Raw genomic sequence first — 22,007 nt, 5'->3', positions numbered from 1 at the left:
GTAGAGTTAAGGTTAGGGTTAATTTAGGGTTAGAGAAAGGGTTAGGTTTAGGTCTGGGTTAGGTGTAGGATGCGGGGTAGGGTTAGGGTTAGGGGTTCATGGGAGGGTTAGTGTTAAGTTTACATTAAGCTGATGTTTTCGGGTGTTACTGTTAGGGCTAGGGTTAGCATTAGGTTTAGGGTCAGGGCTAGAGTTAGGGGATAGTTAAGGGTTAGCTTTACTTTCAGGGTTAGGGTTAGCCTTAGGTTTAGGGTGAAGTTTAGGTTAAGGATGAGGGTTAGGGTTAGGGTTAGGCATTTGGGTTAAGGTTAGGGTTAGGTTTAGGATTAGGCTTAGGGTTAGGGTTAGGTGTTTGGGTTAATGTTAGGGTCAGGTTTAGGGTTCGGCTTAGGGTTAGGGCTACAGCTGGGGTAAAGTTTAATTGAAGGGTGAGGGTTGAGCTTAGGGTTAGCGTTAGGGGTTAGGGTTAGAGCTTAGGTTAGGATTAAGTTTAGGGTTAAGGTTAGGTTTAGATTTAGGGTTAGGTTTAGTGTTAGGGTTAAGTCATGTTTAGGTTTAGGGCTAGGTGAAGGTTATAGATAGGGTTAGGTTAAGGGTTGAGGTTAGGTTTAGATGGTAAGATGAGGGTTAGTGCTAGGTTTCCATTTAAGCTGAGTGTGTAGGGTAAGTTTTAGGGTTAGGATCAGGGTTAGAGTTAGAGTTAGGGTCAGGGTTAGTTTTGAGTTTAGAGTTAGGGTTACGTTTATGGTACGGTCAGGGTTAGGGGAGATTTAGTGTTACGTTTAGTTTTAGGGTTAGGGTTACAGAGAAGTTTATGTTAAGCGAGAGGGTTGGGGTTAGGGGTTTGGGTTCAGGTCAGAGTCAGGGTTAGGGTTAGGCTTAGGGTTAGGGTTACGTGTAGTGTTAGTGTTAGTTTTGCTTAGGGTTCGGGTTTGAATGAAGTTAGGGTACGCTTAGCGTTATGCTTAGGGTGAAATTCTGGTTAAGGGTGAGGGTTCGGCTCAGGGTTAGGGTTAGAGTTAGGGTCAGTGGTTAGGGTTAGGTTTAGGGTTAAGGTTAGTTTTAGGCTAAGGATTAGAGTTAGGGTTAAGGGTTACTGTTTCAGTTAGGTTTAGGTTAAGGTTATAATTAGGGTTAAGTTTAGGGTTAGGGTAAGAGTTAGAGTTACATTTATAGTTAAGGTGAGGGTTTTGGGTAAGTGTTACCGTTAAGGTTAGGGTTAGGGCTAGGGTTAGGGTTAGAGTTAAGGTTAAGGGTTAGGGTTAGGTTTAAGTTTATGGTAGGCTTAAAGATAGGGTTAAGGTTAGGTTAGGGTTAGGGTCAGGGTTAGAATTAGAATTAGGTTTAGGGCGAGGATTAGGGTCAGAGTTATTGTAAGGGTTAGGTTTCGGGTTACAGGTGGGCCAAGGTTAAGGTGAGGGTTAGGTTTAGGGGTAGGGTTAGGGTTAAAGTCAGGGTGAGCTTTAGGTTAGGAATAGGGTGAAGTTTAAGATAGGGTGAGGGTTAGGGTTATGGCTAAGGTTTGGGCTTGTTTTCAGGTTAGTGTTAAAGTTATGTTCAGGGTTAGGGTTACGTTCAGGGGTTGTGTTCAGTTTTAGGGTTAGGGTTAGATTTAAGGTTAGGGTTAAGTTTAGTGTTACGTTTAGGGTTAGGGTCATGGTTGTGTTAGGCTTTGTGGTTGGGGTGAGGGTTAGTTTTAGGGTTAGGGTTGGTTAGGGTTAGGATTATCGTTATGATAAGGCGTTAGGGGTTAGAGGTGTAGTTTAGGGTTAGGGTTTGGGTGAGGGTTCCGGTTAGGCCTTGCGGTTCTGGTCATGGTTAGGTTTGGTTTAGGCTTAGGGTTAGGTTCATGATTCGGTTTCGGGTTAGTGTTAGAGTTAGGGTGAGAGTTAGGGTTAAGGTTTTTGCTAGGCTTTGGTGTTAGGTTTAGGGTTTGTGTTAGGGTTAGGTTTATCATTAGGGCTCAGGGGTTTCAGGTTAATGTTAGGGTTAGGGTTAGGGATAGCATTAGGGTTAGGGTTGTGGGATACGGTTAGGATTTAGGGTGAGGGTTACAGTTAGTTTTACAGTTATGGTGAGGGTTTAGAGTAATTGTTATGATTAGGGTTATAGTCAGAGTTAGGGTTTGGTTTAGGATTAGGGTTAGGTGTAGGGTAAGAATTAGGTTTAGGTCCATGTTGAGGGTTAGACTTAGTGTTCTATTTAGGGTAAAGGTTAGGGGTAGGGTTAGGATTAGGTCTAGGGTTAGGATTAGGATTATTTTAGGGTTAGGTTCAGGGCTATTGTAAGTGTTCAGTTTAGGGTTACAGATGGACTAGCGTTATTCTTAGAGTTAGGTTTAAGGTTAGGGTTTGGGTTAGGTCTAGTTTTAGGGTTAAGGTTATGGTTAGTGTTTGGATGAAGTTCAGGATAGGGTGAGGGTTATTTTTATGGTGAGGGCTAGGGTTTGGGTTTGTGTTCAGGTTAGTGTTAAGGATAGGTTTAGGGTTCGGTTAGGGTTAGGCGTTATGTCTAGGGTCAGCGTTAGGTTAGGTTTAGGGTTAGTGTGAAGTTTAGGTTAAGGGTGAGGGTTATGATAAGGGTTAGGATTATAGATGGTGTTAGACGTTAGGTTTAGGGTGTTAGGGTTAGGTTTATGGTTAGGGTAGATTTAAGTTTAGGTTTAATATTAGGGTTAGGGTTAGATTTGGGTTACTGTTCGTATTAGGGTTAGGGTTAGGGATCAGTTTGGGGATAGCGTTAGGTTTAGGGTTGGGGATACGGTTAAGGATTAGGGTGAGGGTTAGGGTTAGGTTTACAGTTAAGGCGAGGGTTTAGTGTAATTGTTATGGTTAGGGCTCGAGTTAGATTTAGGCTTACGGTTAGGGTGATGTTTCAGTTAATAGTCACGTTAGAGTTAAAGTTAGAGTAGGGTCAAGGTTAGTGTTCGGGTTAGGTATAGAGTTAGGGTTCGGGTAGGGGTAAGGTTAGGGTTAAGGCTAGGTTTACGGTAAAGGGCAGGGCTTGGTTAGTGTTAGGTTTAGAGTTAGAGTTAGTGCTAGGGTTTGGGGTTATGCTTATGGTCAGGTTTAAAGTTATTGTTAGGCTTTGTTAGGGGGTTAGGGTTGTGTTTGTTACGGGGTTACGATTGTATTTTTCGGGGTTTAGAGTTGTGCTTGTTAGGGGCTTAGGGTTGTTTTCGTGAGGGGGTTAGGGTTCTTTGTTGTTTGGGGGTTAGGGTTGTTTGTTGTTTGGGGGTTAGGTTTGTTTGTTGTTAGGGGGTTAAGGTTGTTTGTTGTTAGGGGGATAGTGTTGTTTGTTCTTAGGGTGTTAGGTTTGTTTTTTGTTAGTGGGTTAGGGTTGTTTGCTGTTAGGGAGTTAGGGTTGATTTTTGTTAGGGGGTTAGTGTTGTTTCTGGTCGTGGGTTAGTGTTGTTTGTTAGGGCGTTAGTTTTGTTTGTTGTTAGTGGGTTAGGGATGTTTGTTGTTAGGGGGTTAGTGTTGTTTGTGGTTAGGGGGTTAGGATTGTTTGTTGTTAGAGGGTTAGTGTTGTTTGTTATTAGGGGGTTAGTGTTGTTTGTGGATAGGGGGTTAGTGTTGTTGGTTGTTATGGGATTAGGGTTGTTTGTTGATTGGGGTTACTGTTTGTTGTTAGGGGTTTTGGGTTGTTGGCTTTTAGGGGGTGAGGGTTGTTTGTTGTTAGAGACTTAGGGTTGTTTGTTGTTAGGGGGTTAGTGTTGTTTGTTGTTACGGGGTTAGGGTAGTATCTTGTTAGGGGGTTAGTGTTTTTGGTTGTTAAGGGGTTAGTGTTTTTTGTTGTTAGTGGGTTAGTGCTGTTTGTTGTTAGGGGCTTAGTGTTGTTTGTTTTTAGGTGTTCAGTGTTGTTTGTTTTTAGGGTTTTAGGGTTGTTTGTTTTTAGGGGGTTAGTGTTGTTTGTTGTTAGGGGGTTAGAGTTGTTGGTTGTTAGGGAGTTAGGTTTGTTTGTTGTTAGGGGGTTAGAGTTGTTTGTTGATATGGGGTTAGGGTTGTTTGTTGTTAGGGGGTTAGTGTTGTTTGTTGTTAATGGTTTAGTGTTGTTTGTTGTTAAGGGGTTAGTGTTGTTTGTTCTTAGGGGGTTAGTTTTGTTTGTTGTTAGGGTTGGTTGTTGTCACGGGTTTAGGGTAGTTTCTTGTTAGGGGTTTAGTGTTGTTTGTTGTTAGTCGGTTAAGGTTGTTTGTTGTTTGGTTAGGGTTGTTTGTTGTTAGGGGGTTAGGGTTGCTTGTTTTTAGGGGTTAGGGTTGTTTGTTGTTATGGGGTTAGGGTAGTTCTTTGTTAGGGGGTTAGTGTTGTTTGTTGTTAGTGGGTTAGGGTTGTTTGTTGTTTGGTTAGGGTTGTTTGTTGTTAGAGGGTTAGTGTTGTTTGTTGTTAGGGGTTTAGGGTTGTTTCTTGTTAGGGGGTTAGTGTTGTTTGTTGTTAGGGGCTTAGGGTTGTTTCTTGTTGGGGTTTAGTGGTGTGTGTTGTTAGGGTGTTAGTGTTGTTTGTTGTTAGGGGGTTAGTGTTGTTTGTTCTTACGGGGTTAGTGTTGTTTGTGGTTAGGGGTTTAGGGTTGTTTGTTGTTAGGGGGTTAGTGTTGTTTGTTGTTAGGGTGTTAGGGTTGTTTGTTGTTAGTGGGTTAGGGTTGTTTGTTGATAAGGGGTTAGGTTTTGTGTTGTTAGGGGGTTAGTATTGTTCATTGTTGGGGGTTAGTGTTGTTTTTTCTTAGGGGGTTAGTGTTGTTTTTTCTTAGGGGGTTAGGGTTGGTTGTTGCTAGGGGGTTAGTGTTGTTTGTTGTTAGGGGCTTAGTGTTGTTTGTTTTTAGGCGTTCAGTGTTGTTTGCTTTTAGGGTTTTAGGGTTGTTTGTTTTTAGGGGGTTAGGATTGTTTGTTGTTAGGGGGTTAGTGTTGGTTGTTGTTAGTGGTTTAGGGTTGTTTCTTGTTAGGGGGTTAGTGTTGTTTGTTGTTAGGGGGTTAGTGTTTTTGTTCTTAGGGGTTAGTGTTTGTTGTTAGAGGGTTAGTGTTGTTTCTTCTTAGGGGATGAGTGTTGTTTGTTTTTAGGGGTTTGTTGTTGTTTCTTTTTAGGGGGTTAGTGTTGTTTGTTGTTAGGTGGTTAGGACTGTTGTTAGGAGGTTAGTGTTGTTTGTTGTTAGAGGGTTAGTGTTGTTTGTTGTTGGGGGTTAGGGTTGTTTCTAGTTGCGGTTTAGTAGTGTTTGTTGTTAGGGTGTTAGTGTTGTTTGTTGTTAGGGGCTTAGTGTTGTTTGTTTTTAGGGGTGCAGTGTTGTTTGTTTTTAGGGTTTTAGGGTTGTTTGTTTTTAGCGGGTTATTGTTGTTTGTTGTTAGGGGGTTAGTGTTTTTGTTCTTAGGGGTTAGTGTTGTTTGTTGTTAGAGGGTTAGTGTTGTTTGTTCTTAGGGGATGAGTGTTGTTTGTTTTTAGGAGTTTATTCTTGTTTCTTTTTAGGGGGTTAGTGTTGTTTGTTGTTAGGTGGTTAGGACTGTTGTTAGGGGGTTAGTGTTGTTTGTTGTTAGAGGGGTAGTGTTGTTTGTTGTTAGGGGGTTAGGGTTGTTTCTAGTTGTGGTTTAGTAGTGTTTGCTGTTAGGGTGTTAGTGTTGTTTGTTTTTGGGGGTTTGTGTTGTTGTTAGGGGTTAGTGTTGTTTGTTGTTAGGGTGTGAGAGTTGTTTGTTGTTGGGGGTTTGTGTTGTTTTTTAGGGGGTTAGTTTTGTTTGTTGTTAGTGGGTTAGTGTTGTTTGTAGTTAGGGGATTAGGGTTGTTGTTAGAGGGTTAGTGTTGTTTCTTGTTAGGTTGTTAGTGCTGTTTGTTGTTAGTCGGTTAGGGTTGTTTGTTGTTTGGTTAGGGTTGTTTGTTGTTAGGGGGTTAGGGTTGTTTGTTTTTAGGGGTTAGGGTTGTTTGTTGTTACGGGGTTAGAGTATTTTCTTGTTAGGGGGTTAGTGTTGTTTGTTGTTAGTGGGTTAGGGTTGTTTGTTGTTAGGGGGTTAGTGTTGTTTGTTGTTAGGGGTTTAGGGTTGTTTCTTGTTGGGGTTTAGTGGTTTTTGTTGTTAGGGTGTTAGTGTTGTTTCTTGTTAGGGTGTTAGTGTTTTGTGTTGTTAGGGGGTTAGTGTTGTTTCATGTTAGGGGTTTAGGGTTGTTTGTTGTTAGGGGGCAGTGTTGTTTGTTGTTAGGGGTTAGGGTTCTTTGTTGTTTGTGGGTTAGGGTTGTTTGTTGTTAGTGGGTTAGTGTTTTTGGTTTTTAGGGGTTAGGGTTGTTTGTTGTTTGGGGGTTAGTGTTTGTTGTTAGGGGGTTAGTGTTGTTTGTTGTTAGGGTGTTAGTGTTGTTTGATGTTAGGGGTTTAGGGTTGTTTGTTGTTAGGGGGTTAGGGTTGTTTGTTGTTAGGGTGTTAGGGTTGTTTTTTGTTAGTGGGTTAGGGTTGTTTGTTGAAAAGGGGTTAGGTTTTGTGTTGTTAGGGGGTTAGTATTGTTCGTTGTTGGGGGTTAGTGTTGTTTTTTCTTAGGGCGTTAGGGTTGGTTGTTGTTAGGGTGTTAGTGTTGTTTGTTGTTAGGGGGTTAGTGTTGTTTGTTGTTAGGGGGTTACTGTTGTTTCTTCTTAGGGGGTTAGTGTTGTTTCTTGTTAGGGGGTTAGTGTTGTTTGATGTTAGTCGGTTAGGGTTGTTTGTTGTTTGGTTAGGGTTGTTTGTTTTTAGGGGTTAGGGTTGTTTGTTGTTACAGGTTTAAAGTAGTTTCTAGTTAGGGGGTTAGTGTTGTTTGTTGATAGTGGGTTAGGGTTGTTTGTTGTTTGGTTAGGGTTGTTTGTTGTTAGGGGGTTAGGGTTGTTTGTTCTTAGTGGGTTAGTTTTTTTGGTTTTTAGGGGTTAGGGTTTTTTGTTGTTTGGGGGTTAGTGTTTGTTGTTAGGGGGTTAGGGTTGTTTGCTGTTAGGGTGTTAGTGTTCTTTGATGTTAGGGGTTTAGTGTTGTTTGTTGTTAGGGGGTTAGGGTTGTTTGTTGTTAGGTTGTTAGTGTTGTTTGTTGTTAGGGGTTAGGGTTGTTTGTTGTTAGGGTGTTAGTGTTGTTTGTTGTTAGTGGGTTAGGGTTTTTTGTTTTTTGGTCAGGGTTGTTTGTTGTTAGGGTGTTAGTGTTGTTTGTTGTTAGGGTTTTATTGTTGTTTGTTGTTAGGGGGTTAGTGTTGTTTGATGTTAGGGGTTTAGGGTTGTTTGTTGTTAGGGGGTTAGGATTGTTTGTTGTTAGTCGGTTAGTGTTTTTGGTTTTTAGGGGTTAGGGTTGTTTGTTGTTTGGGGGTTAGTGTTGTTTGTTGTGAGGGGTTTAGGGTTGTTTGTTGTTAGGGTGTTAGGGTTTTTTTTTGTTAGTGGGTTAGAGGTGTTTGTTGATAAGGGCTTAGGTTTTGTGTTGTTAGGGGTTGGTATTCTTCGTTGTTGGGGTTAGTATTGTTTGTTCATAGTGCTTAGTGTTGTTTGTTCTTAGGGGGTTAGGGTTGGTTGTTGTTAGGGTGTTAGTGTTGTTTGTTGTTAGGGAGTTAGTGTTGTTTCTTGTTAGGGGGTTACTGTTCTTTCTTGTTAGGGGGTTAGTGTTGTTTGTTGTTAGTCGGTTAGGATTTTTTGTTGTTTGGTTAGGGTTGTTTGTTGTTAGGGGGTTAGGGTTGTTTGTTTTTAGGGGTTAGGGTTGTTTGTTCTTTGGTTACTGTTGTTTGTTCTTAGGGGGTTAGTGTTGTTTGTTGTTAGGGGTTTAGGGTTGTTTCTTGTTGGGGTTTAGTGGTTTTTGCTGTTAGGGTGTTAGTGTTTATTGTGGTTAGGGCGTTAGTGTTGTTGGTTGTTCGGGGGTTAGGATTGTTTGTTGTTAGGGGGTTAGGGTTGTTTGTTGTTTGGGGGTTAGGGTTGTTTGTTGTTACGGGGTTAGTGTTGTTTGTTGTTACGGGTTTAGGGTAGTTTCTTGTTAGGGGTTTAGTGTTGTTTGTTGTTAGGGGGTTAGTGTTTGTTGTTAGGGGTTTAGAGTTGTTTGTTGTTGGGGTTTAGTGGTTTTTGTTGTTAGGGTGTTAGTGTTGCTTGTTAGGGTGTTAGTGTTTTCTGTTGTTAGGGGGTTAGTGTTGTTTGATGTTAGGGGTTTAGGGTTGTTTGTTGTTAGGGGGTTAGTGTTGTTTGTTGTTAGGGTGTTAGGGTTGTTTGTTGTTAGCGGGTTAGGGTTGTTTGTTGTTAGTGGGTTAGTGTTTTTCGTTTTTAGGGGTTAGGGTTCTTTGTTGTTAGGGGGTTAGAGTTGTTTGTTGTTAGGGGTTTAGGGTTGTTTCTTGTTGGGGTTCAGTGGTTTTTGTTGTTAGGGCGTCAGTGTTGTTTGTTGTTAGGGTTTTATTGTTGTTTGTTGTTAGGGGGTTAGTGTTGTTTGATGTTAGGGGTTTAGGGTTGTTTGTTGTTAGGGTGTTAGGGTTGTTTGTTGTTAGTGGGTTAGTGTTTTTGGTTTTTAGGGGTTAGGGTTGTTTGTTGTTTGGGGGTTAGTGTTGTTTGTTGTTAGGGGTTTAGGGTTGTTTGTTGTTAGGGTGTTAGGGTTGTTTTTGTTAGTTGGTTAGGGCTGTTTGTTGATAAGGGGTTAGGTGTTGTGTTGTTAGGGGTTGGTATTGTTCGCTGTTGGGGGTTAGTGTTGTTTGCTCTTAGTGCTGAGTGTTGTTTGTTCTTAGGGGGTTAGGGTTGGTTGTTGTTAGGGTGTTAGTGTTGTTTGTTGTTAGGGAGTTAGTGTTGTTTCTTGTTAGGGGGTTACTGTTGTTTCTTGTTAGGGGGTTAGTGTTTTTGTTGTTAGTCGGTTAGGGTTGTTTGTTGTTTGGTTACGGTTGTTTGTTGTTAAGGGGTTAGTGTTGTTTGTTGTTAGGGGTTTAGGGTTGTTTCTTGTTGGGTTTTAGTGGTTTTTGTTGTTTGGGTGTTAGTCTTTATTGTGCTTAGGGGGTTAGTGTTGTTGGTTGTTCGGGGGTTAGGATTGTTTGTTGTTAGGGGGTTAGTGTTGTTTGTTGTTAGGGGGTTAGTGTTGTTTCTTCTTAGGGGGTTAGTGTTGTTTCTTGTTAGGGGGTTAGTGTTGTGTGTTGTTAGTCGTTTAGGGTTGTTTGTTGTTTGGTTAGGGTTGTTTGTTGTTAGGGGGTTCGGGTTGATTGTTTTTAGGGTTTAGGGTTGTTTGTTGTTACGGGGTTAGAGTAGTTTCTTGTTACGGGGTTAGTGTTGTTTGTTGTTAGGGGGTTAGGGTTGTTTGTTGTTAGGGTGTTAGTGTTGTTTGTTGTTAGGGGGTTAGGGTTGTTTGTTGTTAGGGTGTTAGTGTTGTTTGTTGTTAGTGGGTTAGGGTTTTTTGTTGTTTGGTTAGGGTTGTTTCTGGTTAGGGGGTTAGTGTTGTTTGTTGTTAGGAGTTTAGGGTTGTTTCTTGTTGGGGCTTAGTGGTTTTTGTTGTTAGGGTGTTAGTGTTTATTGTGGTTAGGGGGTTAGTGTTGTTGGTTGTTCGGGGATTAGTGTTGTTGGTTGTTCGGGGGTTAGGATTGTTTGTTGTTAGGGTGTTAGTGTTGTTTGATGTTAGGGGTTTAGGGTTGTTTGTTGTTAGGGGGTTAGGATTGTTTGTTGTTAGTCGGTTAGTGTTTTTGGTTTTTAGGGGTTAGGGTTGTTTGTTGTTTGGGGGTTAGTGTTCTTTGTTGTGAGGGGTTTAGGGTTGTTTGTTGTTAGGGTGTTAGGGTTTTTTTTTGTTAGTGGGTTAGGGGTGTTTGTTTGTAAGGGGTTAGGTTTTGTGTTGTTAGGGGTTGGTATTGTTCGTTGTTGGGGGTTATTATTGTTTGTTCATAGTGCTTAGTGTTGTTTGTTCTTAGGGGGTTAGGGTTGGTTGTTGTTAGGGTGTTAGTGTTGTTTGTTGTTAGGGAGTTAGTGTTGTTTCTTGTTAGGGGGTTACTGTTTTTTCTTGTTAGGGGGTTAGTGTTGTTTGTTGTTAGTCGGTTAGGTTTTTTTGTTGTTTGGTTAGGGTTGTTTGTTGTTAGGGGGTTAGGGTTGTTTGTTTTTAGGGGTTAGGGTTGTTTGTTCTTTGGTTACAGTTGTTTGTTCTTAGGGGGTTAGTGTTGTTTGTTGTTAGGGGTTTAGGGTTGTTTCTTGTTGGGGTTTAGTGGTTTTTGCTGTTAGGGTGTTAGTGTTTATTGTGGTTAGGGCGTTAGTGTTGTTGGTTGTTCGGGGGTTAGGATTGTTTTTTGTTAGGGGGTTAGGGTTGTTTGTTGTTTGGGGGTTAGGGTTGTTTGTTGTTACGGGGTTAGTGTTGTTTGTTGTTACGGGTTTAGGGTAGTTTCTTGTTAGGGGTTTAGTGTTGTTTGTTGTTAGGGGGTTAGTGTTTGTTGTTAGGGGTTTAGGGTTGTTTGTTGTTGGGGTTTAGTGGTTTTTGTTGTTAGGGTGTTAGTGTTGCTTGTTAGGGTGTTAGTGTTTTCTGTTGTTAGGGGGTTAGTGTTGTTTGATGTTAGGGTTTTATTGTTGTTTGTTGTTAGGGGGTTAGTGTTGTTTGATGTTAGGGGTTTAGGGTTGTTTGTTGTTAGGGGGTTAGGATTGTTTGTTGTTAGTCGGTTAGTGTTTTTGGTTTTTAGGGGTTAGGGTTGTTTGTTGTTTGGGGGTTAGTGTTGTTTGTTGTGAGGGGTTTAGGGTTGTTTGTTGTTAGGGTGTTAGGGTTTTTTTTTGTTAGTGGGTTAGGGGTGTTTGTTTGTAAGGGGTTAGGTTTTGTGTTGTTAGGGGTTGGTATTGTTCGTTGTTGGGGGTTATTATTGTTTGTTCATAGTGCTTAGTGTTGTTTGTTCTTAGAGGGTTAGGGTTGGTTGTTGTTAGGGTGTTAGTGTTGTTTGTTGTTAGGGAGTTAGTGTTGTTTCTTGTTAGGGGGTTACTGTTTTTTCTTGTTAGGGGGTTAGTGTTGTTTGTTGCTAGTCGGTTAGGTTTTTTTGTTGTTTGGTTAGGGTTGTTTGTTGTTAGGGGGTTAGGGTTGTTTGTTTTTAGGGGTTAGGGTTGTTTGTTCTTTGGTTACGGTTGTTTGTTCTTAGGGGGTTAGTGTTGTTTGTTGTTAGGGGTTTAGGGTTGTTTCTTGTTGGGGTTTAGTGGTTTTTGCTGTTAGGGTGTTAGTGTTTATTGTGGTTAGGGCGTTAGTGTTGTTGGTTGTTCGGGGGTTAGGATTGTTTTTTGTTAGGGGGTTAGGGTTGTTTGTTGTTTGGGGGTTAGGGTTGTTTGTTGTTACGGGGTTAGTGTTGTTTGTTGTTACGGGTTTAGGGTAGTTTCTTGTTAGGGGTTTAGTGTTGTTTGTTGTTAGGGGGTTAGTGTTTGTTGTTAGGGGTTTAGGGTTGTTTGTTGTTGGGTTTTAGTGGTTTTTGTTGTTAGGGTGTTAGTGTTGCTTGTTAGGGTGTTAGTGTTTTCTGTTGTTAGGGGGTTAGTGTTGTTTGATGTTAGGGGTTTAGGGTTGTTTGTTGTTAGGGGGTAAGTGTTGTTTGTTGTTAGGGTGTTAGGGTTGTTTGTTGTTAGCGGGTTAGGGTTGTTTGTTGTTAGTGGGTTAGTGTTTTTGGTTTTTAGGGGTTAGCGTTGTTTGTTGTTAGGGGGTTAGTGTTGTTTGTTGTTAGGAGTTTAGGGTTGTTTCTTGTTGGGGTTCAGTGGTTTTTGTTGTTAGGGTGTCAGTGTTGTTTGTTGTTAGGGTTTTATTGTTGTTTGTTGTTAGGGGGTTAGTGTTGTTTGATGTTAGGGGTTTAGGGTTGTTTGTTGTTAGGGTGTTAGGGTTGTTTTTTGTTAGTGGGTTAGGGTTGTTTGTTGATAAGGGGTTAGGTTTTGTGTTGTTAGGGGGTTAGTATTGTTCGTTGTTGGGGGTTAGTGTTGTTTGTTCTTAGGGGGTTAGTGTTGTTTGTTCTTAGGGGGTTAGGTTTGTTTGTTGTTAGGGTGTTAGTGTTGTTTGTTGTTAGGGGGTTAGTGTTGTTTGTTGTTAGGGGGTTAGTGTTGTTTGTTGTTTGGGGGTTAGTGTTGTTTCTTCTTAGGGGTTAGTGTTGTTTCTTGTTAGGTTGTTAGTGTTGTTTGTTGTTAGTCGGTTAGGGTTGTTTGTTGTTTGGTTAGGGTTGTTTGTTGTTAGGGGGTTAGGGTTGTTTGTTTTTAGGGGTTAGGGTTGTTTGTTGTTACGGGGTTAAAGTATTTTCTTGTTAGGGGGTTAGTGTTGTTTGTTGTTAGTGGGTTAGGGTTGTTTGTTGTTAGGGGGTTAGTGTTGTTTGTTGTTAGGGTTTTAGGATTGTTTCTTGTTGGGGTTTAGTGGTTTTTGTTGTTAGGGTGTTAGTGTTGTTTGTTGTTAGGGTGTTAGTGTTTTGTTATGTTAGGGGGTTAGTGTTGTTTCATGTTAGGGGTTTAGGGTTGTTTGTTGTTAGGGGGTAGTGTTGTTTGTTGTTAGGGGTTAGGGTTCCTTGTTGTTTGTGGGTTAGGGTTGTTTGTTGTTAGTGGGTTAGTGTTTTTGGTTTTTAGGGGTTAGGGTTGTTTGTTGTTTGGGGGTTAGTATTTGTTGTTAGGGGGTTAGTATTGTTCGTTGTTGGGGGTTAGCGTTGTTTGTTCTTAGGGGGTTAGTGTTGTTTGTTCTTAGGGCGTTAGGGTTAGTTGTTGTTAGGGTGTTAGTGTTGTTTGTTGTTAGGGGGTTAGTGTTGTTTGTTGTTAGGGGGTTAGTGTTTTTTCTTCTTAGGGGGTGAGTGTTGTTTCTTGTTAGGGGGTTAGTGTTGTTTCATGTTAGTCGGTTAGGTTTGTTTGTTGTTTGGCTAGGGTTGTTTGTTTTTAGGGGTTAGGGTTGTTTCTTGTTACAGGTTTAAAGTAGTTTCTTGTTGGGGGTTAGTGTTGTTTGTTGATAGTGGGTTAGGGTTGTTTGTTGTTTGGTTAGGGTTGTTTGTTGTTAGGGGGTTAGGGTTGTTTGTTCTTAGTGGGTTAGTTTTTTTGGTTTTTAGGGATTAGGGTTGTTTGTTGTTTGGGGGTTAGTGTTTGTTGTTAGGGGGTTAGTGTTGTTTGTTGTTAGGGTGTTAGTGTTCTTTGATGTTAGGGGTTTAGTGTTGTTTGCTGTTAGGGGTTTAGTGTTGTTTGTTGTTAGGGGGTTAGGGTTGTTTGTTGTTAGGTTGTTAGTGTTGTTTGTTGTTAGGGGTTAGGGTTGTTTGTTGTTAGGGTGTTAGTGTTGTTTGTTGTTAGTGGGTTAGTGTTTTTTGTTTTTTGCTCCGGGTTGTTTGTTGTTAGGGGGTTAGTGTTGTTTGTTGTTAGGGGTTTAGGGTTGTTTCTTGGTGGGGTTTAGTTTTTTTTGTTGTAAGGGTGTTAGTGTTTATTGTGGTTAGGTGGTTAGTGATGTTGGTTGTTCGGGGGTTAGGATTGTTTGTTGTTAGGGGCTTAGGGTTGTTTGTTGTTTGCGGTAGGCGTTGTTTGTTGTTACGGGGTTAGTGTTGTTTGTTGTTACGGGGTTAGTGTAGTTTCTTGTCAGGGGTTTAGTGTTGTTTGTTGTTAGGGTGTTAGTGTTTTGTGTTGTTAGGGGGTTAGTGTTGTTTGATGTTAGGGGGTTAGGGTTGTTTGTTGTTAGGTTGTTAGTGTTGTTTGTTGTTAGGGTGTTAGTGTTATTTGTTTTTAGGGTTTAGGGTTGTTTGTTGTTACGGGGTTAGAGTAGTTTCTTGTTACGGGGTTAGTGTTGTTTGTTGTTAGGGGGGTAGGGTTGTTTGTTGTTAGGGTGTTAGTGTTGTTTGTTGTTAGGGGGTTAGGGTTGTTTGTTGTTAGGGTGTTAGTGTTGTTTGTTGTTAGGGGGTTAGGGTTTTTTGTTGTTTGGTTAGGGTTGTTTCTGGTTAGGGGGTTAGTGTTGTTTGTTGTTAGGGGTTTAGGGTTGTTTCTTGTTGGGGCTTAGTGGTTTTTGTTGTTAGGGTGTTAGTGTTTATTGTGGTTAGGGGGGTAGTGTTGTTGGTTGTTCGGGGATTAGTGTTGTTGGTTGTTCGGGGGTTAGGATTGTTTGTTGTTAGGGTGTTAGTGTTGTTTCATGTTAGGGGTTTAGGGTTGTTTGTTGTTAGGGGGTTAGTGTTGTTTGTTGTTAGGGTGTTAGGGTTGTTTGTTGTTAGTGGGTTAGGGTTGTTTGTTGTTAGTGGGTTAGTGTTTTTGGTTTTTAGGGGTTAGTGTTGTTTGTTGTTTGGGGGTTAGTGTTTGTTGTTAGGGGGTTAGAGTTGTTTGTTGTTAGGGTGTTAGTGTTCTTTGATGTTAGGGGTTAAGGGTTGTTTGTTGTTAGGGGGTTAGTGTTGTTTGTTGTTAGGGGGTTAGGGTTTGTTGTTAGGGTGTTAGTGTTTTTTGTTGTTAGCGGGTTAGGGTTGTTTGTTGTTAGGGGTTTATGGTTGTTTCTTGTTGGGGTTTAGTGGTTTTTGTTGATAGGGTGTTAGCGTTTATTGTGGTTAGGGGGTTAGTGTTGTTGGTTGTTCGGGGGTTAGGCTTGTTTGTTTTTAGTGGGTTAGGGTTGTTTGTTGATAAGGGGTTAGGTTTTCTGTTGTTAGGGGGTTAGTATTGTTCGTTGCTGGGGGTTAGTGTTGTTTGTTCTTAGGGCGTTAGTGTTGTTTGTTCTTAGGGGTTAGGGTTGGTTGTTGTTAGGCTGTTAGTGTTGTTTGTTGTTAGGGGGTTAGTGTTCTTTGTTGTTAGGGGCTTAGGGTTGTTTCTTGTTGGGGTTTAGTGGTGTTTGTTGTTCGGGTGTTAGTGTTGTTTGTTTTTAGGGGCTTAGTGTTGTTTGTTTTTAGGGGTTCAGTGTTGTTTGCTTTTTAGGGGTGAGTGTTGTTTGTTGTTAGGGGTTTAGGGTTGTTTGTTTTTAGGGGGTTAGTGTTGTTTGTGGTTAGGGCGTTACTGTTGGATGTTGTTAGCGGGTTAGTGTTTTTTGTTGTTAGTGGGTTAGTGCTGTTTGTTGTTATTGGCTTAGTGTTGTTTGTTTTTAGGGGTTCAGTGTTGTTTGTTTTTAGGGTTTTAGGGTTGTTTGTTTTTAGGGGGTTAGTGTTGTTTGTTTTTAGGGGGTTAGGATTGTTTGTTGTTAGGTGGTTAGTGTTGGTTGTTGTTAGCGTGTCAGTGTTTTTTGTTGTTAGAATTTTAGTGCTGTTTGTTGTTAGGGGCTTAGTGTTGTTTGTTTTAAGGGGTTCAGTGTTGTTTGTTTTTAGGGTTTTAGGGTTGTTTGTTTTTAGGGGGTTAGTGTTGTTTGTTGTTAGGGGGTTAGTGTTTTTGTTCTTAGGGATTAGTGTTGTTTGTTGCTAGAGGGTTAGTGTTGTTTGTTCTTAGGGGATGAGTGTTGTTTGTTTTTAGGGGTTTATTGTTGTTTCCTTTTAGGGGGTTAGTGTTGTTTGTTGTTAGGTGGTTAGGACTGTTGTTAGGGGGTTAGTGTTGTTTGTTCTTACGGGGTTAGTGTTGTTTGTGGTTAGGGGGTTAGTGTTGTAGGTTGTTAGGGGGTTAGGATTGTTTGTTGTTAGGGGTTTAGGGGTGTTTGTTGTTGGGGGTTAAGGTTGTTTGTTGTTAGGAGTTTAGTGTTGTTTGTTGTTACGGGGTTAGGTTAGTTTCTTCTTAGGGGTTTAGTGTTGTTTGTTGTTAGGGGGTTAGTGTTTGTTGTTAGGGGTTTAGGGTTGTTTCTTGTTGGGGTTTAGTGGTTTTTGTTGTTAGGGTGTTAGTGTTGTTTGTTGTTAGGGTGTTAGTTTTTTGTGTTGTTAGGGGGTTAGTGTTGTTTGATGTTAGGGGTTTAGGGCTGTTTGTTGTTAGGGGGTTAGTGTTGTTTGTTGTTAGGGTGTTAGGGTTGTTTGTTGTTAGTGGTTTAGGGTTGTTTGTTGTTAGTGGGTTAGTGTTTTTGGTTTTTAGGGGTTAGGTTGTTTGTTGTTTGGGGATTAGTGTTGTTTGTTAGGGGGTTAGGGTTGTTTGTTGTTAGGATGTTAGTGTTCTTTGATGTCAGGGGTTTAGGGTTGTTTGTTGTTAGGGGGTTAGTGTTGTTCGTTGTTAGGGTGTTATTGTTGTTTGTTGTTACGGGGTTAGTGTTGTTTGTTGTTAGGGGGTTAGTGTTGTTTGTTGTTAGGGGGTTAGTGTTGTTTTTGTTAGGGGGTTAGTGTTCTTTCTTCTTAGGGGGTTAGTGTTGTGTCTTCTTAGGATGTTAGTGTTGTTTGTTGTTAGGGGGTTAGTGTTGTTTCTTCTTAGGGGGTTAGTGTTGTTTCTTCTTAGGGGGTTAGTGTTGTTTGCTGTTAGTCAGTTTGAGTTGTTTGTTGTTTGGTTAGGGTTGTTTGTTTTTAGGTGTTAGGGTTGTTTGTTGTTACGGGGTTAAAGTAGTTTCTTGTTAGGGGGTTAGTGTTGTTTGTTGATAGTGGGTTAGCTGTGTTTGCTGTTTGGTTAGGGTTGTTTGTTGTTAGGGGGTTAGTGTTGTTTGTTGTTAGGGGTTTAGGGTTGCTTCTTGTTGGGGTTTAGTGGTTTTTGTTGTTAGGGTGTTAGTGATTATTGTGGTTAGGGGGTTAGTGTTGTTGGTTGTTCGGGGGTTAGGATTGTTTGTTCTTTGGGGGTTAGGGTTGTTTGTTGTTACGGGGTTAGTGTTGTTTGTTGTTACGGGGTTAGGGTAGTTTCTTGTTAGGGGTTTAGTGTTGTTAGGGGGTTAGTGTTTGTTGTTAGGGGTTTAGGGTTGTTTCTTGTTGGGGTTTAGTGGTTTTTGTTGTTAGGGTGTTAGTGTTGTTTGTTGTTAGGGTGTTAGTGTTTTGTGTTTTTAGGGTGTTAGTGTTGTTTGTTGTTAGTGGGTTAGGGTTTGTTGTTGTTGGGTCAGGGTTTGTTGTTAGGGGGTTAGTGTTGTGTGTTGTTAGGGGTTTAGGGTTGTTTCTTGTTGGGGTTTAGTGTTTTTTGTTGTTAGGGTGTTAGTGTTTATTGTGGTTAGGGGGTTAGTGTTGTTGGTTGTTCGGGGGTTAGGATTGTTTGTTGTTAGGGGGTTAGGGTTGTTTGTTGTTTGGGGGTTAGGGTTGTTTGTTGTTACGGGGTTAGTGTTTGTTGTTACGGGGTTAGGGTAGTTTCTTGTTAGGGGTTTAGTGTTGTTTCTTGTTAGGGGGTTAGTGTTTGTTGTTAGGAGTTCAGGGTTGTTTCTTGTTGGGGTTTAGTTGTTTTTGTTGTTAGGGTGTTAGTGTTGTTTGTTGTTAGGGTGTTAGTGTTTTGTGTTGTTAGGAGGTTAGTGTTGTTTGATGTTAGGGGTTTAGGGTTGTTTGTTGTTACCGGGTTAGTGTTGTTTGTTGTTAGGGTGTTAGTGTTTTGTGTTGTTAGGGTGTTAGTGTTGTTTGTTGTTAGGGGGTTAGGGTTGTTTGTTGTTAGGGTGTTAGTGTTGTTTGTTGTTAGAAGGTTAGTGTTTTTTGTTGTTAGGGGGTTAGGGTTGTTTGTTGTTAGGGTGTTAGGGTTGTTTTTTGTTAGTGGGTTAGGGTTGTTTGTTGATAAGGGGTTAGGTTTTGTGTTGTTAGGAGGTTTGTATTGTTCGTTGTTGGGGGTTAGTGTTGTTTGTTCTTAGGGGGTTAGTGTTGTTTGTTCTTAGGGGGTTAGGGTTGGTTGTTGTTAGGGTGTTAGTGTTGTTTGTTATTTGGGGGTTAGTGTTGTTTGTTGTTAGGGGATTAGTGTTGTTTCTTCTTAAGGGGTTAGTGTTGTTTCTTGTTAGGGGGTTAGTGTTGTTTGTTGTTAGTCAGTTTGGGTTGTTTGTTGTTTGGTTAGGGTTGTTTGTTTTTAGGTGTTAGGGTTGTTTGTTGTTACGGGGTTAAACTAGTTTCTTGTTAGGGGGTTAGTGTTGTTTGTTGATAGTGGGTTAGGGTTGTTTGCTGTTTGGCTATGGTTGTTTGTTGTTAGGGGGCTAGTGTTGTTTGTTGTTAGGGTTTTAGGGTTGTTTCTTGTTGGGGTTTAGTGGTTTTTGTTGTTAGGGTGTTAGTGATTATTGTGGTTAGGGGGTTAGTGTTGTTGGTTGTTCAGGGGTTAGGATTGTTTGTTGTTAGGGGGTGAGGGTTGTTTGTTGTATGGGGGTTAGTGTTTGTTGTTAGGGGGTTAGGGTTGTTTGTTGTTAGGGTGTTAGTGTTTGTTGTTAGGGGTTAGGGTTGTTTGTTGTTATTGTGTTAGTGTTCTTTGATGTTAGGGGTTTAGGGTTGTTTCTTGTTAGGGGGTTAGTGTTGTTTGTTGTTAGGGGGATAGGGTTGTTTGTTGTTAGGGTGTTAGTGTTGTTTGTTGTTACGGGGTTAGGGTTGTTTGTTGTTAGGGGTTAGGGTTGTTTGTTTTTAGGGGTTAAGGTTGTTTGTTGTTTGGTTAGGGTTGTTTGTTTTTAGGGGGTTAGTGTTGTTTGTTTTTAGGGGTTTAGGGTTTTTTCTTGTTGGGGTTTAGTGGTTTTTGTTGTTAGGGTGTTAATGTTTAGTGTGGTTAGGGGGTTAGTGTTGTTGGTTGTTCGGGGGTTACGATTGTTTGTTGTTAGGGCGTTAGGGTTGTTTGTTGTGTGGGGGTTAGGGTTGTTTGTTGTTACGGGGTTAGTGTTGTTTGTTGTTACGGGTTTAGGGTAGTTTCTTGTTAGGGGTTTAGTGTTGTTTGTTGTTAGGTTGTTAGTGTTTGTTGTTAGGGTTTTAGGGTTGTTTCTTGTTGTGGTTTAGTGGTTTTTGTTGTTAGGGTGTTATTGTTTGTTGTTAGGGTGTTAGTGTTTTGTGTTGTTAGGGGGTTAGTGTTGTTTGATGTGAGGGGTCAAGGGTTGTTTGTTGTTAGGGGGTTAGTGTTGTTTGTTGTTAGGGTGTTAGGGTTGTTTGTTGTTAGTGGGTTAGGGTTGTTGGTTGTTAGTTGGTTAGTGTTTTTGGTTTTTAGGGGTTAGGGTTGCTTGTTGTTTGGGTGTTAGTGTTTGTTGTTAGGGATTTAGGGTTGTTTGTTGTTAGGGTGTTAGTGTTCTTTGATGTTAGGGGTTTAGGGTTGTTTGCTCTTAGAGGGTTAGTGTTGTTTGTTGTTAGTGGGTTAGTGTTGTTCGTTTTTAGGGGGTTAGGGTTGTTTGTTGTTAGGGTGTTAGTGTTGTTTGTTGTTAGTGGGTTAGTGTTGTTTGTTGTTAGGGTTTTAGGGTTGTTTCTTGTTGGGGTTTAGTGGTTTTTGTTGTTAGGGTGTTAGTGTTTATTGTGGTTAGGGTGTTAGTGTTGTTGGTTGTTCAGGGGTTAGGATTGTTTGTTGTTAGGGGGTTAGGGTTGTTTGTTGTTTGGGGGTTAGGGTTGTTTGTTGTTACGGGGTTAGTGTTGTTTGTTGTTACGGGTTTAGGGTAGTTTCTTGTTCGGGGTTTAGTGCTGTTTTTTGTTAGGGGGTTAGTGTTTGTTTTTAGGGGTTTAGGGTTGTTTCTTGTTGGGTTTTAGTGGTTTTTGTTGTTAGGGTGTTAGTCTTGTTTGTTGTTCGGGTGTTAGTGTTTTGTGTTGTTAGGGGGTTAGTGTTGTTTGATGTTAGGGGTTTAGGGTTGTTTGTTGTTAGGGGGTTAGTGTTGTTTGTTGTTAGGATGTTAGTGTTTTGTGTTGTTAGGGTGTTAGTGTTGTTTGTTGTTAGGGGGTTAGGGTTGTTTGTTGTTAGGGTGTTAGTGTTGTTTGTTGTTAGAGGGTTAGTGTTGTTTGTTGTTAGGGGTTTAGGGTTGTTTGTTGTTAGGGGGTTAGTGTTGTTTGTGGTTAGGGCGTTACTGTTGGATGTTGTTAGCGGGTTAGTTTTTTTTGTTGTCAGTGGGTTAGTGCTGTTTGTTGTTATTGGCTTAGTGTTGTTTGTTTTTAGGGGTTCAGTGTTGTTTGTTTTTAGGGTTTTAGGGTTGTTTGTTTTTAGGGGGTTAGTGTTGTTTGTTTTTAGGGGGTTAGGATTGTTTGTTGTTAGGTGGTTAGTGTTGGTTGTTGTTAGCGTGTCAGTGTTTTTTGTTGTTAGAATTTTAGTGCTGTTTGTTGTTAGGGGCTTAGTGTTGTTTGTTTTAAGGGGTTCAGTGTTGTTTGTTTTTAGGGTTTTAGGGTTGTTTGTTTTTAGGGGGTTAGTGTTGTTTGTTGTTAGGGGGTTAGTGTTTTTGTTCTTAGGGATTAGTGTTGTTTGTTGCTAGAGGGTTAGTGTTGTTTGTTCTTAGGGGATGAGTGTTGTTTTTTTTTAGGGGTTTATTGTTGTTTCCTTTTAGGGGGTTAGTGTTGTTTGTTGTTAGGTGGTTAGGACTGTTGTTAGGGGGTTAGTGTTGTTTGTTCTTACGGGGTTAGTGTTGTTTGTGGTTAGGGGGTTAGTGTTGTAGGTTGTTAGGGGGTTAGGATTGTTTTTTGTTAGGGGTTTAGGGGTGTTTGTTGTTAGGGGGTTAAGGTTGTTTGTTGTTAGGAGTTTAGTGTTGTTTGTTGTTACGGGGTTAGGTTAGTTTCTTCTTAGGGGTTTAGTGTTGTTTGTTGTTAGGGGGTTAGTGTTTGTTGTTAGGGGTTTAGGGTTGTTTCTTGTTGGGGTTTAGTGGTTTTTGTTGTTAGGGTGTTAGTGTTGTTTGTTGTTAGGGTGTTAGTGTTTTGTGTTGTTAGGGGGTTAGTGTTGTTTGATGTGAGGGGTCAAGGTTTGTTTGTTGTTAGGGGGTTAGTGTTGTTTGTTGTTAGGGTGTTAGGGTTGTTTGTTGTTAGTGGGTTAGGGTTGTTGGTTGTTAGTTGGTTAGTGTTTTTGGTTTTTAGGGGTTAGGGTTGCTTGTTGTTTGGGTGTTAGTGTTTGTTGTTAGGGATTTAGGGTTGTTTGTTGTTAGGGTGTTAGTGTTCTTTGATGTTAGGGGTTTAGGGTTGTTTGCTGTTAGAGGGTTAGTGTTGTTTGTTGTTAGTGGGTTAGTGTTGTTTGTTTTTAGGGGGTTAGGGTTGTTTGTTGTTAGGGTGTTAGTGTTGTTTGTTGTTAGTGGGTTAGTGTTGTTTGTTGTTAGGGTTTTAGGGTTGTTTCTTGTTGGGGTTTAGTGGTTTTTGTTGTTAGGGTGTTAGTGTTTATTGTGGTTAGGGTGTTAGTGTTGTTGGTTGTTCAGGGGTTAGGATTGTTTGTTGTTAGGGGGTTAGGGTTGTTTGTTGTTTGGGGGTTAGGGTTGTTTGTTGTTACGGGGTTAGTGTTGTTTGTTGTTACGGGTTTAGGGTAGTTTCTTGTTCGGGGTTTAGTGCTGTTTTTTGTTAGGGGGTTAGTGTTTGTTGTTAGGGGTTTAGGGTTGTTTCTTGTTGAGTTTTAGTGGTTTTTGTTGTTAGGGTGTTAGTCTTGTTTGTTGTTCGGGTGTTAGTGTTTTGTGTTGTTAGGGGGTTAGTGTTGTTTGATGTTAGGGGTTTAGGGTTGTTTGTTGTTAGGGGGTTAGTGTTGTTTGTTGTTAGGATGTTAGTGTTTTGTGTTGTTAGGGTGTTAGTGTTGTTTGTTGTTAGGGGGTTAGGGTTGTTTGTTGTTAGGGTGTTAGTGTTGTTTGTTGTTAGAGGGTTAGTGTTGTTTGTTGTTAGGGGTTTAGGGTTGTTTGTTGTTAGGGTGTTAGGGTTGTTTTTTGTTAGTGGGTTAGGGTTGTTTGTTGATAAGGGGTTAGGATTTGTGTTGTTAGGAGGTTTGTATTGTTCGTTGTTGGGGGTTAGTGTTGTTTGTTCTTAGGGGGTTAGTGTTGTTTGTTCTTAGGGGGTTAGGGTTGGTTGTTGTTAGGGTGTTAGTGTTGTTTGTTATTTGGGGGTTAGTGTTGTTTGTTGTTAGGGGGTTAGTGTTGTTTGTTGTTAGGGGGTTAGTGTTGTTTGTTCTTAGGGGATGAGTGTTGTTTGTTTTTAGGGGTTTATTGTTGCTTCTTTTTAGGGGGTTAGTGTTGTTTGTTGTTAGGTGGTTAGGACTGTTGTTAGGGGGTTAGTGTTGTTTGTTCTTACCGGGTTAGTGTTGTTTGTGGTTGGGGGTTAGTGTTGTAGGTTGTTAGGGGGTTAGGATTGTTAGTTGTTAGGGGTTTAGGGGTGTTTGTTGTTAGGGGGTTTGGGTTGTTTGTTGTTTGGGGGTCAGTGTTTGTTGTTAGGGGGTTAGGGTTGTTTTTTGTTAGGGTGTTAGTGTTCTTTGATGTTAGGGGTTTAG

The sequence above is a fragment of the Elephas maximus genome, chromosome 11 (assembly GCF_024166365.1).
Source record: "Elephas maximus indicus isolate mEleMax1 chromosome 11, mEleMax1 primary haplotype, whole genome shotgun sequence".
Classification (NCBI taxonomy): domain Eukaryota; kingdom Metazoa; phylum Chordata; class Mammalia; order Proboscidea; family Elephantidae; genus Elephas; species Elephas maximus.
Note: the sequence above shows the minus strand (reverse complement) of the source record.